At 43.6% G+C, this 19,388-nt stretch overlaps 1 pseudogene; it reads right to left on the bottom strand.

The window, feature by feature from the left end:
* The window catches only part of LOC106562845 (nucleoporin NUP188-like), a 72,318-nt pseudogene that overhangs the window by 18,577 nt on the left and 34,353 nt on the right, over positions 1-19,388 (bottom strand).

Below are 19,388 nucleotides of genomic sequence, written 5' to 3'. Positions count from 1 at the left end.
CCCATTTCATGAAGTTCCCGACGAACACAAGTCTAAGATCAGCATGTGCAATGTCAAGCGTTGGATGGAGTGGTGAAAAGCTCGCCACCATTGGAGTCTGGGGCAGTGGAAACAAGCTCTCTGGAGTGATGAATCAAACTTCACCATCTGGCAGTCCGGCGAACGAATCTAGATTTGGTGGATGCCAGAAACACGCTACCTGTGCCCAGCGGGCAAGTTAGCTGGGCATGCTGTTGGACTTACATGCTGACGTATCACCACACAGGCTATGTTTTCTACTGTGATTGATCAACAATGGCAGCACTGCTTGTAAAATAGAGCACCGTCCTATTTTCTCCGCCTCGGCTGAGCGGTTTCTACGGGCATGAGCCCCGCTGACCATTCAGCCTGGATAGAATTTCGCCCCGCTTAGGCATCATTGAAAATGAATGGGCCTCCCGGTCCGCCATGCCCTGTCTGACAGCGCCTTAACACTATTCAAAGGCCACACGGAATCTGGGAATAATGTTTACATCACTGGTTAGAAGAGAATTAGTTGAAGACAGTCATCTAAATTCTAGAATGTTAGATGGAGACTCTGGGAGGCTAACGAAACAGGGCAGAAACAAATCAGTTGCTTTGTTATTTAACTGCAACGAATCACGACCCAGCATAGGATATCACCACTGGCAAGGGTTGGCTGTTATTTAAGTAATAGTTTGACTTTCAAAATCGGTGCATTGGTGTGGGGCCATCAACTTGTATACAGGGAGTGCCCCGAATTTTCTGTGCCATTTGAGCTTAAAAATGATTATGGCGTGTTTTAAATCCTGCGACGGACAGGCACGTAATAACGGTACCAATCCGAATATATGAATCTGTTTAAAGTGCAACACACAGAAAACCGGTCCGCCATTTCCCGATTGCTAAAATTCTAATTGTTTGCCTAATTTCAGTTTGTGACAAAACAAGGGTAAAGAATCATTGTACCATTTGAACTGCTGTGAAATATATTTTCAATATCCCATAATATGGTATTTTCAGCTGTTTGAAGCTGGTGTACAACCCTGAAAGTAAAAGACGCAAAAACAAAACTTAAGGAAAGCATAAAAGTAATGCACATACAGTACCAGTCAAAGGTTTGGACACACCTACTCATTCAAGGGTTTTTCTTTATTTATACTATTTTTTATACATTTAATTTTTTTATAATAGTGATGACATCCAAACTATGAAATAACACATATGGAATCATGTAGTAACCAAAATAGTGTTAAACAAATCAAAATATATTTTAGATTCTTCAAAGTAGCCACCCTTTGCCTTGATGACAGCTTTGCACAGTCTTGGCCTTCTCTCAACCAGCTTCATGAAGAATGCTTTTCCAACAGTCTAGAAGGAGTTCCCACATATGCTGAGCACTTGTTGGCTTCTTTTCCGTTACTCTGCAGTCCAACTCATCCCAAACCATCTCAATTGGGTTGAGGTCGGGTGATTGTGGAGGCCAGGTCATCTGATGCAGCACTCCATCACTCTCTTTCTTGGTCAAATAGCCCTTACACAGCCTGGAGGTGTGTTTTGGGTCATTGTCCTGTTGAAAAACGAATGACAGTCCCACAAGCGCAAACTAGGTGGCATGGAGTATTGCTGCTGAATGCTGTTTAGCCATGCTGGTTAAGTGTGCCTTGAATTCTAAATAAATCACTGACAGTGTCACCAAGAAAGCATCCCCACACCATCACACCTCCTACTCCATGCTTCACGGTGGAAACCACACGAGGAGATCATATGTTCACCTACTCTGTGTCTAACAAAGGCGGCTGTAAACAAAAATCTCAAATTTGGACTCATCAGACCAAAAGGACAGATTTCCACTGGTTTAATGTCCATTGCTCGTGTTTCTTGGTCCAAGTAAATCTCTTCTTCTTTGTGCCCATTAGATGTGATTTCTTTGTAGCAATTCAACCATGAAAGCCTGATTCACGCAGTCTCCTCTGAACAGTTGATGTTGAGATGTGTCTATTACTTGAACTCTGTGGTTTGATGGTTTTTGCCACTGCACCTGAAATAACTTTCTTGAGGTCTTGACATTTTCCGGATTGACTGACCTTCATGTCTTAAAGTAATGGACTGTTGTTTCTCTTTGCTTATTTGAGCTGTTCTTGACATAATATGTACTTGGTCTTTTACCAAATAGGGCTATTTTCTGTATACCACCCCTACCTTGTCACAACACAACTGATTGGCTCAAATGCATTAAGGAATTTCACAAATTAACTTTTAACAAGGCACACCTGTTAATTGAAATGCATTCCAGGTGATTACCTCATGGAGCTGGTTGAGAGAATCCCAAGAGTGTGCAAAGCTGTCAAGGCAAAGGGTGGCTACTTTGAAGAATCTAAAATAGGTTTTGATTTGTTTAACACTTTTTTGGTTACTACATGATTCCATGTGTGTTATTTCATAGTTGATGTCTTCACTATTATTCAACAATGTAGAAAATAGTAAAAATAAAGAAAAACCCTTGAATGAGTAGGTGTGACCAATCTTTTGACTCGTACTGTATAGTCACCAATCTGAAGCAAAAAGGATATGTAATTCCACATCATTTTCTGTGGTGAAAATGCAAGCTTGTGTAATGTAGTAACACGTTTTGTCCACCATAGGTAAATTAGTGTAATATAATTAAATATGTCGAAGTAATTCAACATAGTTTAGTACATTTTTACAATAGTGACATCTACTTCTTTTCTTACTTTAACCATAGAGTTTAAAAATGCTTCTAAGCACAATTTAACCAGGCGCTCTAGACTAGGCCATCCATAGGGTCTGTGCAGCAGGCTGAACATTTGAAGTCCCCAACCATAGCCTAGGCAAAATGTAACTTCAATAATTTAGCATATGCTTTGTTCAAATTACAGACTCATTAATTCAACATAGCGAGGAGATTTCGAGGTAAGAAAGTGCTTGTGTTGCCTAATAGCCTATAGTCTAATGCTGGAATAGGCTACTGATGGAGTTGTACTTTCTAACACTGAATCAAATATTAATTATATGCATATGAACTGAATATGCTTGCCAACAGCCAGTATTTTTTTTAACCTAACCTGACTGACTGTTACCTCAATCTAATGCATTCTAACAACAGCTGATCAGCAATTGCAGAAGAGCTGTGACCATGATCACAATTGATGACTTCCAATTTAATTAACTAAACATGGCCATTAATAATTGCATAATAAACGAGGCTACAACAGCAATAAACTGAAGTTATAGGCTATTTATTAAATCTGTTTGCCAGCTTGACTGCAATGACTCCATTGATATCGTAATTTCAACATATTTATTGTATCAAATGGTAGGCTACAGTAGCCTTCAGTGGCATAGAAATGAATACTTGATGGACAACAGATGCAAATGTATCATTCTCCACATTTAATGACACATTTCATTGTGGACCTTTCCCATAACAGAAGCATGTGACTGAGTTCCATATCTTCTATTTGAAATTTCCACTCGCACAACCCTCGAGACCCAACAACTGAGCATGAGTAAAACCCTGGACATCAGAATGGAGTTAAAACCACCTTCTGAGTGAATTTAACAAAATGTGCTCTAATGCACTTAAATTAAATGTAATGGTTTTTCAGTGCGTTTATCACCGTTATTTCTTGATCCGCATCAGTTCTAGAGCGTTCATAATTTTTTATAATACACTAACTCAAAACACATCCATTTATGTGCGATTTGTTTGTTCCTGTTACTTTCAGATGTAGCAGTGCAAATACTAAGTAGTCTAGCACGCTCAACAGTGCTTAGGCTTCTCCTATGAATCTGGCAAAGCGTGAGTATTATCCATGGAAATCCTATTAAATTACTAGAGGGACTATGTCATAAATCATGAAAGTTCCAGAATGGGTTGAAAATGGCAGCCATTTTGGTCATGGAGAAATCCAAACCAGTCTAATTGAAATGAATGGCAGTAAAGGCATAATCCTGATTTTACTTATACAGGAAAATAATATATATATATATATATATATATATATATATATATATATATATATAATACAATATCAGTACTTGTTATATTTACAACTTGTTTAAGGCCTATCATCAACTGATTTCAGCCAGTGTATGGCTGTGGATTGACTGCATTGCTTGAATGGAATCTTGGCAAATTGGCAGTTAATTAGAACAATGAATGGATTAATTCCTCTAAAACTGTCTGGCTAGCTAGTTAACAAACATCCCGTGCAGATACTTTCTTCCAATTCATTATTTTACACAATATCTTATCACAGCACTGGCAAACCGTGGTTGATCAACTCCCTGACCTTTATCCCATCATAAGGTAGTTCATGTCCATTCTAGTATTCTGATTCCTAATTCTATTATCACTATGACACAGTCAAATGTGGGTGGGCTGTTGATGTTCAAAAGGAAATTCCCTTGAGATGTCGAACCAATCAGGGAAGAGGAAACAGGGAGTAAAGGTTAGAGTAGGAAGGTTAGGTATCAAATTGAGGTGAGACAGCAGCTAAAGTTAATATTAATGTGTGTCGGACACAAGGAAGACTAGCTGTCATGGCTATGACTGTTACGTTGACCGTATTAGCGGCACGAGTCGTGATGGCAGTCAAATTCCACATGACCGTTTAGTCATGGTAATTAGGCTTCTCCAGGCTCTGATGCTGCTGATGGTCATTAGTAGCCTACCAAACTTGCTAACTGCCTGCTACTCAGCACTCTATTGTCCCTCTAATCACTGACATCAATGCAAATGTAATGGAAAATATAGCCCAACATTTGTATCACACCTAAAGTTACATAAATACCTCTAAATATAGGAGTACCTGTTTCTTTGTTAACCGCTCAACACAGAATATGTGCGCACTCCCTCAAATCGTTGAGAAAATATCCGTTGTATTTTATTCAGCTATGTTCAATTGTATTCTTCATACTATAAAATACGAAATTCTAAGCTAATCTTGTCTGCTAAATTAACGAGTGTAGCCCACAGCCATATGGCATAGCCAGATCAGGACCTAACATAAGGACAACTCAGAGTATGCTATTCTGTTCTTCTGAAATATACTACATTTTATTCATATCATGGTTCTTTAGACCTGTCTAAAATAAATGGAGTCATTGTGAAGGTGTAGGCTATATTACATGGATGTATTAGAGTCACAGGGGTCGTGGAATGGAGACCAAGACGCAGCGTGGATAGTGCTTATTCTTAATTCTTTAATGAAAACACTTCAAACAGCAAAACAAGAAAACGACCAACAACAGTCCCGTCAGGTACTACGACTAAAACGGAAAACAACTACCCACAATCCCAAAGGAAAAACAGGCTGCCTAAGTATGGCTTCCAATCTGATTGGAGACCATACCCGGCCGAACATGAAAACCAACACATACAAATAGATAACTAGAACAAACCCACATAGAAACAGAAAACCCAAAATACATACAAAACAAACCCCCCTGCCACGCCCTGACCATTCTACTATGGCAAATTACCTCTTTCACTGGTCAGGACGTGACAATTAGACTTAAAATGTAGATGTTCCAAAGGTCTGCATCAGTGGCTTGTCGGCTATGCGTGGAAGCCAGGAGATGCTAAATGTGTTTGTTAATTAACGGTCAATTACCGTGAGACCGGCAGTTATTTGCTTGACAATCACCGGCTGACTAAATTTCATGACCGCCACAGCCCTAGCCATGGCATCAGCTAATAGGAATCCTAATAAAATATAAATATTAGTGACGTATCACCTTATCTGGCAGTAGTCAGGGGTGAAGTGCTGCAGCGTGGCCAGACTCTTACTAAGGATCTTCAGCAGACTGCACTGCACCACCAGCAGGGCCTTCTGCTCTGCCTCCTCCCTCGGAGGGGGTCTGAGGAGCCCTCTGGGCTTGGAGGCCAGGGGCCAACGCCTCCCCATTCTTAACCTGGGAAACAACGGAAGACATCAGGTAAAGTACATGGAAATAATAACAGTTTGGATGTTACCTTTATTCAATCAGTGATAACATTTTTTATAATATTGGTCATGTCTGTGTCTTACCTGGAGGTAATGATGGAGCATCTTCTTGTTGTGGAGGAGGTACGTGCACGTCTGGCAAAGGTAACACAGATTCATCTGCAAAGAATGGAAAGACATTTTTTTAAATGTAAAAATAAAATATAAAATCTCATCCTCCTAGATCTATCTGCTGCCTTCGACATCGCGAACCATCAGATCCTCCTCTCCACCCTCTCAGGGCTGGGCATCTCAGGCTCTGCACATTCATGGATTGCATCCTACCTGGCAGTTTTGTCCTACACGGTCACATGAAGATGATCGGTGTCTGCACCACATGCTCTCACTTCTGGTGTCCCCAGGGCTCGGTTCTAGGCCCTCTTCTGTTCTCTATTCACCAAGTCACGCGCCTCCGTCACTCACATGGTCTCTCCTAGCATTGCTATGCAGATGACATGCAACTACATTTCTCCTTACCCCCAGGTGGCGACACACACCTCTGTATGCCTGGCAGACAACTTAGCTTGGATGTCGGGCCACCACCTCAAGCTCAACAAGACGAAGCTGCTCTTCTACCCGGGGAAGACTTGCCCTCTACATCACAGTTAACAACTGCATGGTGTCCCCTTCCCAGAGTGCAAAGAACTTAAGGAGTGACCCTGGACAACACACTGTCGTTCTCTGCAAAATTCAAAGCAGTAACTCGCTCCTGCAGATTCATGCTCTACAACATCCCTAGAGTATGATCTTTCCTCACAAAGGAAGTGGCTCAGGTCCTAAACCAGACATTTGTCATTTCCCGTCTGGACTACTGCAACTCTGTTGGCTGGGCTCCCCACTTGTGCCATCAAACCCCTGCAACTTATCCAGAACTTTCCCAAGTTCTCCCATGTCACCCTGCTCCTTTGCACATTCCACTGGCTTCCAGTTGAAGCTCACATCCACTACAAGACCATGGTACTTGACCACGGAGCAGCAAGGGGAACTGCTGCCCCCCCCCACCCCACACAAAGGCTATGCACAAACCCTACACCCCAACCAGAGCACTCCGTTCTGCCCCCTCGGGTCTCTTGGCCGTCCGACCCCCTGTCAAAGTTCTTCTCTGTCCTGGCAACTCAATGGTGGAAAGAGCTTCCCCCTGATGCTAGGACAGCAGTGTCTCTGCCCATCTTCAGAAAACATCTGAAACCCTACCTCTTCAAAGAGCATCTTAAATAAGACAGCTCAGTCTTATCCCCCCATTAATTGTTTTTATAAAAAAGCTTGCACTTGTCTTTTTCTACTAGCACTGACGTAGCAGATAACTTCTTTACTGAGGAAAAATGTACTTACTATGACTGATATGTGGTTGTCTCACCTAGCTAACTTAAGATGAATCCACTAAATTGTAAGTCGCTCTGGTTAAGAATGGCTGCTAAATGACTAAAATGGTAAATGTAAATTCATATAAAAAAATAAATTATAAGATACAGATGGACAGTATACGTGATGCTCAGTGCTACTGGTCAGTGCTACTGGTCAGTGCTACTGGTCAGTGCTACTGGTCAGTGCTACTGGTCAGTGCTACTGGTCAGTGCTGGCTGACCTGTACATCTTGGAGCAGCTGGGGCAGGTGGAACTGCCACTCCTTACAGAAGCTGGACAGCTGCAGCAGAAAGCTCACCGTGTGGTCAGCCTCGTCCAGACAAACCAGACTCTGGACCGTCCGCACCGCATTCAGACACTGACGGAAACAAAGAAACAGACACCTTAGGTCTCATGTTCAGACAGACACATGCATACACACAAACCTCAGGAAACATTACACAATGAGATTACCAACCCCCCTCCCACACACACACCTGCAATATGCGTTGCACTCCAACAAAGTTGAGGGCCTCGTTTATGAAGTTGTAGCGCAGCGTCTAGAGAAGGCTTTCCATTAGGGACATACAGAGGCGGTAAACCCCGGGCCAGCAAAGAGAGTCCTGGGACTTACGGGAGAAACCCTGATCAGGTAGATGGAGAGAGGCTAACGTTATAATAACAATTCTGTTTTTGACCAGGGCCTATTGGGCTCTGGTCAAAAGTAGTGCACTATGTAGGGAATAGGGTGCCATCTGGGATGCAACCTATGTAATTCCCTCCCAAATGCCTTTATGTCTTCAACTGAAAATACACGTGCTGTGGGGAACTTAAGCCAGAGACACAGAATGTGACCCGTAACCCAGTGACCAACTGCGTCCCGTTCAGACTCATCATCACGAAGGTCATTTAGCCATTTTATATCAATGCTTTTATGTCATGATCCGCATCCCAAATGGCACCATTTGGGATGCGCCCATGTTGTGGTTGTGTGTTACCTGTGAGGCTCCATTGGAGGGCGCTGCATAGACACTGAGCAGAGGGAGACAGATACTCTGGATGACGCCGGCCCCGGCTACTGCTGCTGCCCCCTGGAGGACAGGACACAGAACATGCTCAATGGCTGAAACACAGAGTACATTTTCATGTTTAAATAGGTTTGTCTTTGCAGAAGAGAGAATGATATCTAATAATATTACAACTAAGTCTTTCTACAGTACTCAACATTGTGCTATTGGGGTGTGACAATTGGTGTCTTTCTGTACCTGTGGTGGGTGGGTGAATGAGAGAGAGAGAGGATGAGCAGCGAGCGCCAGGCCGAGATGACCATCTGGGTCTCAGAGAATGAGCGCATGCCCTCTTCCTCAGTCTCAGCTACGTGCACCACCAGGGACTTGACGTACTGGGACCAGTATTCGTAGTGCCGCCCGCTGGAGAACTTCTGCAGCGCGTCCTTCAGAATCTGCTCCAGGGAGCCACTGGGGAACAGAGGTTCGTTCAGATGGAAGAGTACTGCGTAGAATTGATATGTATCTCAGGTAGGATAAGGAATTGTGTCTTATCAATCCATTACATTTCAAAAGTCCATCTCATTTAGTTTATTTCATATCTCTATTTTACTCATTTTCACAAGAAGTTTTTTGCATTTCGCTCCAATTCACACAGATATACAAAACTTGACACATCACATGCAATTCGGGTTGACGGAGTCATTGATACCAGTAACAACTCAATCCACCAAATATACCGGCTTGAATTGCTGTATGCAACAATAGAAATATGAGCATGTAGCCAAGTTACCTGACCACATAGTAGACCTCAAGGCCAATGATTTTCATGACGAAGGCACAGGTCTCCAGAAAACAAGGCTCTGTGATGTCTGAGGGGAGGGTTCCAAACAGAGGCGTGGTCAGGTTTTCCCAAAACCAACCTCTGTGGGAGGAAAAATCATAGATTTAATATATTAAAACTCATAAAAACAATGTTACTGTATCATCTCTCATGTCGGTCTGTGTGTGGGCGTGTGTTCACGTGTGTGTGCCTCAGGTTGTGTGCACACCCAGGCAGTGTCATAGGTCACTCACTTGGTGCGTAGGACAGAGATGGCGCTGTCCCGTCGGTCCTGCCACAGGGCGTGGAGGAAGGCAGGGGGCCACCAGTACTTCCCCTGCTGCCTCGAGTCAATCAGGTCCAACACCACCTGTAGACAGCTCCACTCACCAAGCAGAAACTGCTGAGAGGGAAGGAGGGAGGGAGAGAGAGAGAGAGAAAGAAAGACCTGTCTTTTAAATGACTGAACTCTGAGTCCACAGCCTTGAGATGGGAAGAGGAATTCATCTTGTATAAAGATGCAGAAACTCAAAAGAAACTCACCTACACTGAACAAAAATATAAACGCTACATGTAAAGTGTTGTTCCCATATTTCATGCGCTGAAATAAACAATTCCAGAAATGTTCCACACACACAAAATGCTTATTTCTCTCAAACTGTGCAGAATTTTTTTTTACATCCCTGTTAGTGAGCATTTCTCCTTTGCCAAGTTAATCCATTTACCTTACAGGTATGGCATATCAAGAAGCTGATTAATACAGCATGATCATGACACAAGTGCACCTTGTGCTGGGGACAATAAAAGGCCACTCTAAAATGTGGTTTTGTCACACAATGCCACAGATGTCTGAAGTTTTGAGGGAGCGTGCAATTAGCATGCTGTTTGTAGGAATGTCCAACATAGATGTTACCAGAGAATTTTATGTAAATGTCTCTACCATAAGCTATCTCCAACATTGTTTTAGGGAATTTGGCAGTACGTCCAACCGGCCTCACAACCACAGACCACACGTATGGCGTTTTGTTGGAGGCAAGCGGTTTGCTGTTGTCAATATTGTGAACAGAGTGCCCCATGGTGAAGGTAGGGTTATCGTATGGGCAGGCATAAGCTACGGACAACGAACACAATTGCAATTTATTGATGGCAATTTGAATGCACAGAAAGGTATATGTGACCAACATATGCATATCTGTATTCCCTAGTCATGTGAAATCCATAGATTTCCTTATATGAACTGTAACTCAGTAAAATCTTTGTAATTGTTGCATGTTGTTTAAATTTTTTGTTCAGTATATGTGTCAAACATCAATACACAAAGTCTGTAAACAAGTAAACAAAACGGAGTCCCAACATATTTCAGTCCTATTCTCAGACTGCTCAGTCTAGCTCCTCACCTTAGACCCCTCTGTGCTGTCCATGACCTCCAGGTTGAGGAAGAGCTCAATGAGGCCCGGCTGGGTCTCCACGGCCATGGTGACAAACTCCAGGATCATGACCTTGATCCTCATGTTCTCCGTCTTGCTCTGCAGCCGCGTCAGGAAGGTGTCCCGGATGGCCGCAGCGTCACCACCCAGGCAGGCAACTCTATACATTACTTTTCTATCTGCATGCAATGTTCTAAACATGGCTCCCCTCCTGATGCACAGGTCACTGGTGTGAGCAGTGTTTAGCTGTAGACCTACAAAGTGAAGAATGTGAGTGATGTGTTACCTACTGGATTGAGCAGCCAGGACCCCGTCTATGGTGTCCACTCTGACCCCCATGATGTTGACCACCGCCTGGCCAGCCTCAGTGTTAGCCAGACTGTAGATACACAGAGACTGGAGGGTTGGAGTGCTGGGGAAGAGAGACAAGAGTGATGAGTTTAGAATAGTATACCACAAATACTTTGTTTGATATTAATATACTGCTCAAAAAAATAAAGGGAACACTTAAACAACACATCCTAGATCTGAATGAAAGAAATAATCTTATTAAATACTTTTTTATTTACATAGTTGAATGTGCTGACAACAAAATCACACAAAAATAATCAATGGAAATCCAATGTATCAACCCATGGAGGTCTGGATTTGGAGTCACACTCAAAATTAAAGTGGAAAACCACACTACAGGCTGATCCAACTTTGATGTAATGTCCTTAAAACAAGTCAAAATGAGGCTCAGTAGAGTGTGTGGCCTCCACGTGCCTGTATGACCTCCCTACAACGCCTGGGCATGCTCCTGATGAGGTGGCGGATGGTCTCCTGAGGGATCTCCTCCCAGCCTGGACTAAAGCATCCACCAACTCCTGGACAGTCTGTGGTGCAACGTGGCGTTGGTGGATGGAGCGAGACATGATGTCCCAGATGTGCTCAATTGGATTCAGGTCTGGGGAACGGGCGGGCCAGTCCATAGCATCAATGCCTTCCTCTTGCAAGAACTGCTGACACACTCCAGCCACATGAGGTCTAGCATTGTCTTGCATTAGGAGGAACCCAGGGCCAACCGCACCAGCATATGGTCTCACAAGGGGTCTGAGGATCTCATCTCGGTACCTAATGGCAGTCAGGCTACCTCTGGCGGCCCCCCAAAGAAATGGCACCCCACACCATGACTGACCCACCGCCAAACCGGTCATGCTGGAGGATGTTGCAGGCAGCAGAACGTACTCCACGGCGTCTCCAGACTCTGTCACGTCTGTCACATGTGCTCAGTGTGAACCTGCTTTCATCTGTGAAGAGCACAGGGCGCCAGTGGCGAATTTGCCAATCTTGGTGTTCTCTGGCAAATGCCAAACGTCCTGCATGGTGTTGGGCTGTAAGCACAACCCCCACCTGTGGACGTCGGCCCCTCATACCACCCTCATGGAGTCTGTTTCTGACCGTTTGAGCAGCCACATGCACATTTGTGGCCTGCTGGAGGTCATTTTGCAGGGCTCTGGCAGTCTGAGAATAGAATAGGAGAATTGCACAAAGGCGGAGGTAGCGGTCCTGCTGCTGGGTTGTTGCCCTCCTACGGCCTCCTCCACGTCTCCTGATGTACTGGCCTGTCTCCTGGTAGCGCCTCCATGCTCTGGACACTACGCTGACAGACACAGCAAACCTTCTTGCCACAGCACGCATTGATGTGCCATCCTGGATGAGCTGCACTACCTGAGCCACTTGTGTGGGTTGTAGACTCCGTCTCATGCTACCACTAGAGTGAAAGCACCGCCAGCATTCAAAAGTGACCAAAACATCAGCCAGGAAGCATAGGAACTGAGAAGTGGTCTGTGGTCCCCACCTGCACAACCACTCCTTTATTGGGGGTGTCTTGCTAATTGCCTATAATTTCCACCTGTTGTCTATTCCATTTGCACAACAGCATGTGAAATTTATTGTCAATCAGTGTTGCGTCCTAAGTGGACAGTTTGATTTCACAGAAGTGTGATTGAGTTGGAGTTACATTGTGTTGTTTAAGTGTTCCCTTTATTTTTTTGAGCAGTGTACTATGCGGATAAGCTCCATCTTGGATTATAAAGATTCTAGCCAGCCTTCAACTCAATAATTCAAATCTATGAATTTTTTACCGTTTTGTTTACTCATGAGTATTTAATTGAATACAAGCAATGTAATGGCGTTGAGGTAAAAGAAGGAATAATGTTGATTTGATATGAGCAGCAGCCCTACCTGCTACTGTCCTCTCCCTCTGGACTGAGGTTCAGAATGGCATGGAACAGCTCCAGGATCAGACAACCTACACGAGGAAGGAGAAGGGGGAGAAAAGGAAGAGGAGGGGAAGAGAAAGTAGTGAGAAAGAGGAGTCAGAATATTTTCAGTCTGACTGTAGTTTATATAGCCAGCCCTTTCTCTACGGCTAAGGCCATGCTCAACTGCTAAATAAATCCCAGATGAATTTCAATTAATACAATGAAGACGGTTGTTATACCATCAAGCACAGACTCAAATCAATAGACAAAACAATATTGTGAAAGTGACAAATCAAGTTCATTTTATATATGCACCTACATGGCAGTCAGACACAGAAATACATAGGTATGGACTAACATCAATAAATAAACCATTATACACAATTTAGACTCAGAGTATTATTAATAAAGTGGCAGAAGTAGGGTATGGGGGATTTCTGTTATCTCTCAATCCTGGCATGGGGGACATAAATGATGCGGGTGCTAACCCTTTAAATTCTAAGGAAATAAATATATTAACGCAACATCTAAAGTGTTGGTCCCATGTTTCATGAGCTGAAATAAAATATTCCAGAAATGTTTCATACGCACAAAAAGCTTATTTCTCGAACATGTTGTGCACAAATTTGTTTAAATCCCTATTAGTTAGGATTTCTCTTTGCCAAGATAACCCATCCATCTGACAGGTGTGGCATATCAACAAGATGATTAAACAGCATGATCATTACACAAGTGCACCTTGTGCTGGGACAATAAAAGGCCACTAAAATGTTCCGTTTTGTCAATGCCACAGATGTCTCAAGTTTTGAGAGAGCTTGCAATTTGCATGCTGACTGCAGGAAGGTCCACCAGAGCTGTTGGCAGATAATTGAATGTTAATTTCTCTACCATAAGCTGCCTCCAACGTTGTTTTAGGGAATTTGGCAACACCACATTTAACCACGCCAGCCCAGGACTTCCACATTCGGCTTCCTTAACTGTGGGATCGTATGAGACCAGCCACAACCGAAGAGTTTCTGCACAAACTGTCAGAGGGCAGCTCATCTGTGTGCTTGTTGCTAAAATTCTAAATCGTTTGCCTAATTTCCGTTTATGTGACAAAACAAGCAGGTATAGTGTAGAGAATCATTGTATCGTGTAAACCACTGAGAAATATATTTTCTGTAACCAAAAATATTGTACTTTCAGCTGTACAAAACCAACAACAACAAAAAACAACAATAAAGACATTGAGATGGGATAAGTGTAAGCAATTTCCTCTGGGGTTAATAAATCATTATTATAGTGTGAATGGACAAGAGAGAGCGTCACCTTGACCAGAGTAGTGACGAGACGCAGGAAGGCGATGGTCACAGCGTACTCCCCTTTGGGTTGCTCAATCAGGACCAGCAGGTTGCCATAGATAGCCTTCATCCCCTCAGCACTGAACAAATACATATTTGATATTATATATTTTGTATGACTTGACTTTCACCCAAGTGCAGTGAAACAACACCCCTCAAAGACCACTGTTAATATTAGGGCTGGGAATTGCCAAGGACCTCACGATACGATATCACGATATTTAGGTGCTAGTATTGCGATTCTCACAAGAAAGTGCAAAGTAGAAATATAAATAATGGGGTGCAAAGGAGCAAAATAAATAAAAAAATGCAGTAGGGGAAGAGGTAGTTGTTTGGGCTAAATTATAGATGGGCTATGTACAGGTGCAGTGATCTGTGAGCTGCTCTGACAGCTGGTGCTTAAAGCTAGTGAGGGAGATAAGTGTTTCCAGTTTCAGAGATTTTTGTAGTTCGTTCCAGTCATTGGCAGCAGAGAACTGGAAGGAGAGACGGCCAAAGGAGGAATTGGCTTTGGGGGTGACCAGATAGATATACCTGCTGGAGCGCATGCTACAGGTGGGTGCTGCTATGGTGACCACTGAGCGGAGAGATAAGGGGTGACTTTACCTAGCAGGGTCTTGTAGATGACCTGAAGCCAGTGGGTTTGGCGACGAGTATGAAGCGAGTGCCAGCCAACGAGAGCATACAAGTCGCAGTGGTGGGTAGTATATGGGGCTTTGGTGACAAAACGGATGGCACTGTGATAGACTGCATCCAGTTTATTGAGTAGGGTATTGGAGGCTATTTTGTAAATGACATCGCCGAAGTCGAGGATCGGTAGGATGGTCAGTTTTACGAGGGTATGTTTGGCAGCATGAGTGAAGGATGCTTTGTTGCGAAATAGGAAGCCAATTCTAGATTTAACATTGGATTGGAGATGTTTGATGTGAGTCTGGAAGGAGAGATTACAGTCTAACCAGACACCTAGGTATTTGTAGTTGTCCACATATTCTAAGTCAGAACCGTCCAGAGTAGTGATGCTGGACGGGCGGGCAGGTGCAGGCAGCGATCGGTTGAAGAGCATGCATTTAGTTTTACTTGTATTTAAGAGCAGTTGGAGGCCACGGAAGGAGTGTTGTATGGCATTGAAGCTCGTCTGGAGGGTTGTTAACCTCTTATGGCTAGGGGGCAGTATTTTCACGGCTGGATAAAAAACGTACCCGATTTAATCTGGTTACTAATCCTACCCAGTAACTAGAATATGCATATACTTATTATATATGGATAGAAAACATCCTAAAGTTTCTAAAACTGTTTGAATGGTGTCTGTGAGTATAACAGAACTCAAATGGCAGGTCAAAACCTGAGAGATTCCTTTACAGGAAGTGGCCTGTCTGACCATTTCTGGAACTTCTTTGCCATCTCTATCTTTTACAAAGGATCTCTGCTCTAACGTGACACTTCCTACCTCGTCCATAGCCGCTCAGAGCCCGGGAAAAAACAGAATGTCGTCATCCCAGCCCCAGGCTGAAACACATTATCGCCTTTCTCAAGTGGCCGATCAAGGGACTGTGGGCTTAGGCGCGTGACCTGGCCGCCCCCGTCTTTGTGATTTTTTCCTCTGTTTGCCGAAAAGGAGATTCCCGGTCGGAATATTATCGCTTTTCTACGAGAAAAATGGCATAAAAATGGATTTTAAACAGCGGTTGACATGCTTCGAAGTACGGTAATGGAATATTTAGAATTTTTTTGTCACGAATTGCGCCATGCGCACGACCCTTCTTTACCATTCGGATAGTGTCTGGGACGCACGAACAAAACGTCGCTATTCGGATATAACGATGGATTATTTTGGACCAACCCAACATTTGTTATTGAAGTGGCAGTCCTGGGAGTGCATTCTGACGAAGACAACAAAAGGTAATCAAACTTTTATAATAGTAAATCTGATATTGGTGAGTGCTAAACTTGCCGGGTGTCTAAATAGCTAGCCCGTGATGCCTGGGCTACGTACTTAGAATATTGCAAAATGTGCTTTCACCAAAAAGCTATTTTAAAATCGGACATATCGAGTGCATAGAGGAGTTCTGTATCTATAATTCTTAAAATAATTGTTATGCTTTTTGTGAACGTTTATCGTGAGTAATTTAGTAAATTGTTAGCAAATTCCTCCGGAAGTTTGCGGGGGGTATGCTAGTTCTGAACGTCACATGCTAATGTAAAAAGCTGTTTTTTGATATAAATATGAACTTGATTGAACAAAACATGCATGTATTGTATAACATAATGTCCTAGGTGTGTCATCTGATGAAGATCATCAAAGGTTAGTGCTGCATTTAGCTGTCTTCTGGGTTTTTGTGACATTATATGCTAGCTTGAAAAATGGGTGTCTGATTATTTCTGGCTTGGTACTCTGCTGACATAATCTAATGTTTTGCTTTCGCTGTAAAGCCTTTTTGAAATCGGACAGTGTGGTTAGATAAAGGAGAGTCTTGTCTTTAAAATGCTGTGAAATAGTCATATGTTTGAAAAATTGAAGTTTTTGTATTTTTGAGGAATTTGTAATTCGCGCCACGCCTATCATTGGATATTGGAGCAGGTGTTCCGCTAGCGGAACGTCTAGATGTAAGAGGTTTTTAACACAGTGTCCAAAGAAGGGCCAGAAGTATACAGAATGGTGTCGTCTGCATAGAGATGGATCAGAGACTCACCAGCAGCAAGAGCGACATCATTGATGTATACAGAGAAAAGACCAGGACCAAGAATTGAACCCTGTGGCCCCCCCATAGAGACTACCAGAGGCCCGGACAACAGGCCATCCGATTTGACACATTGAACTCTATCAGAGAAGTAGTTGGTGAACCAGGCAAGACAATCATTTGAGAAACCAAGGCTATTGAGTCTGCCGATGAGGATGTGGTGATTGACAGAGTCGAAAGCCTTGGCCAGGTCAATGAATATGGCAGCACAGTATTGTTTCTTATCGAAGGCGGTTATGATATCGTTTAGGACCTTGAGCGTGGCTGAGGTGCACCCATGACCAGCTCTGAAACCAGATTGCATAGCGGAGAAGGTGCGGTGGGATTCGAAATGGTCGGTAATCTGTTTGTTGACTTGGCTTTCGGAGACCTTAGAAAGGCAGGGTAGGATAGATATAGGTCTGTAGCAGTTTGGGTCAAGAGTGTCCCCCCCTTTGAAGAGGGGGATGACCGCAGCTGCTTTCCAATCTTTGGGAATCTCAGACGACACGAAAGAGAGGTTGAACAGGCTAGTAATAGGGGTTGCAACAACTTCGGCAGATCATTTTAGAGAGAAAGGGTCCAGATTGTCTAGCCCAGCTGATTTGTAGGGGTCCAGATTTTGCAGCTCTTTCAGAACATCAGCTGACTGGATTTGGGAGAAGGAGAAATGGGGAGGGCTTGGGCGAGTAGCTGTGGGGGGTGCAGTGCTGTTGACCGTGGTAGGGGTAGCCAGGTGGAAAGCATGGCCAGCCGTAGAAAAATGCTTATTGAAATTCTCAATTATAGTGGATTTATCAGTGGTGACAGAGTTTCCTATCCTCAGTGCAGTGGGCAGCTGGGAGGAGGTGTTCTTATTCTCCATGGACTTTACAGTGTCCCAGAACTTTTTTGAGTTTGTGTTGCAGGAAGCAAATTTCTGCTTGAAAAAGCTAGTCTTGGCTTTTCTAACTGCCTGTGTATATTGGTGGCTGTTCGATGCTAATGCAGAACGCCACAGGATGTTTTGTGTTGGTTAAGGGCAGTCAGGTCTGGGGAGAACCAAGGGCTATATCTGTTCCTGGTTCTAAATTTCTTGAATGGGGCATGCTTATTTAAGATGGTGAGGAAGGCATTTAAAAAAATAACCAGGTATCCTCTACTGACGGGATGAGGTCAATATCCTTCCAGGATACCCGGGCCAGGTCGATTAGAAAGGCTTGCTCGCTGAAGTGTTTCAGGGAGCGTTTGACAGTGATGAGTGGGGGTCGTTTGACCGCTGACCCATTACGGATGCAGGCAATGAGGCAGTGATCGCTGAGATCTTGGTTGAAAACAGCAGAGGTGTATTTAGAGGGCAAGTTGGTTAGGATGATATCTATGAGGGTGCCCGTGTTTACGGCTTTTGGGTGGTACCTGGTAGGTTCATTGATAATTTGTGTGAGATTGAGGGCATCAAGCTTAGATTGTATGATGGCTGGGGTGTTAAGCATGTCCCAGTTTAGGTCACCTAGCAGCACGAGCTCTAAAGATAGATGGGGGGCAATCAGTTCACATATGGTGTCTAGAGCACAGCTTGGGGCAGAGTGTGGTCTATAGCAGGCGGCAACGCTGAGAGACTTGTTTTTAGAGACATGGATTTTTAAAAGTAGAAGTTCAAATTGTTTGGGTACAGACCTGGATAGTAGGACAGAACTCTGCAGGCTCTCTCTGCACTAAATTGCAACACCGCCCCCTTTGGCCATTCTATCTTGTCTGAAAATGTTGTAGTTAGGGATGAAGATTTCAGAGTTTTTGGTGGACTTCCTAAGCCAGGATTCAGACACGGCTAGGACATCCGGGTTGGCAGAGTGTGCTAAAGCAGTGAATAAAACAAACTTAGGGAGGAGGCTTCTAATGTTAACATGCATGAAACCAAGGCTATTACGGTTACAGAAGTCATCAAAAGAGAGCGCCTGGGGAAAAGGAGTGGAGCTAGGCACTGCAGGGCCTGGATTCACCTTTACATCACCAGAGGAACAGAGGAGGAGTAGGATAAGGGTACGGCTAAAAGCTATGAGAATCGCCTATGATGTCCGGAATAGAGAGTAAAAGGAGCAGGTTTCTGGGGGCCGATAAAATAGCTTCAAGGTATAATGTACAGACAAAGGTATGGTAGGATGTGAATACAGTGGAGGTAAACCTAGGCATTGAGTGATGATGAGGGAGATATTGTCTCTAGAAACATCATTGAAACCAGAAGATATCATAGCATGTGTGGGTGGTGGAACTGAAAGGTTGGATAAGGTATAATAAGCAGGCCTAGAGGCTCTACAGTAAAATAAGCCAATAAACACTAACCAGAACAGCAATGGACAAGGCATATTGACATTAAGGAGAGGCATGCTTAGCCCCGAGTGATCATAAGGGTCCAGTGAGATTCAGATAGCTAGCCGGGCCACAGGTAGCAAGCTGGTAGAAGATGGAGGGAGGTCTGATTTTTAGCCACCTC

Source organism: Salmo salar, chromosome 11 (genome assembly GCF_965601325.2).
Source record: "Salmo salar chromosome 11, fSalSal1, whole genome shotgun sequence".
NCBI lineage: Eukaryota > Metazoa > Chordata > Actinopteri > Salmoniformes > Salmonidae > Salmo > Salmo salar.
Note: the sequence above shows the minus strand (reverse complement) of the source record. Positions and strands in the feature narration are given on the sequence as shown.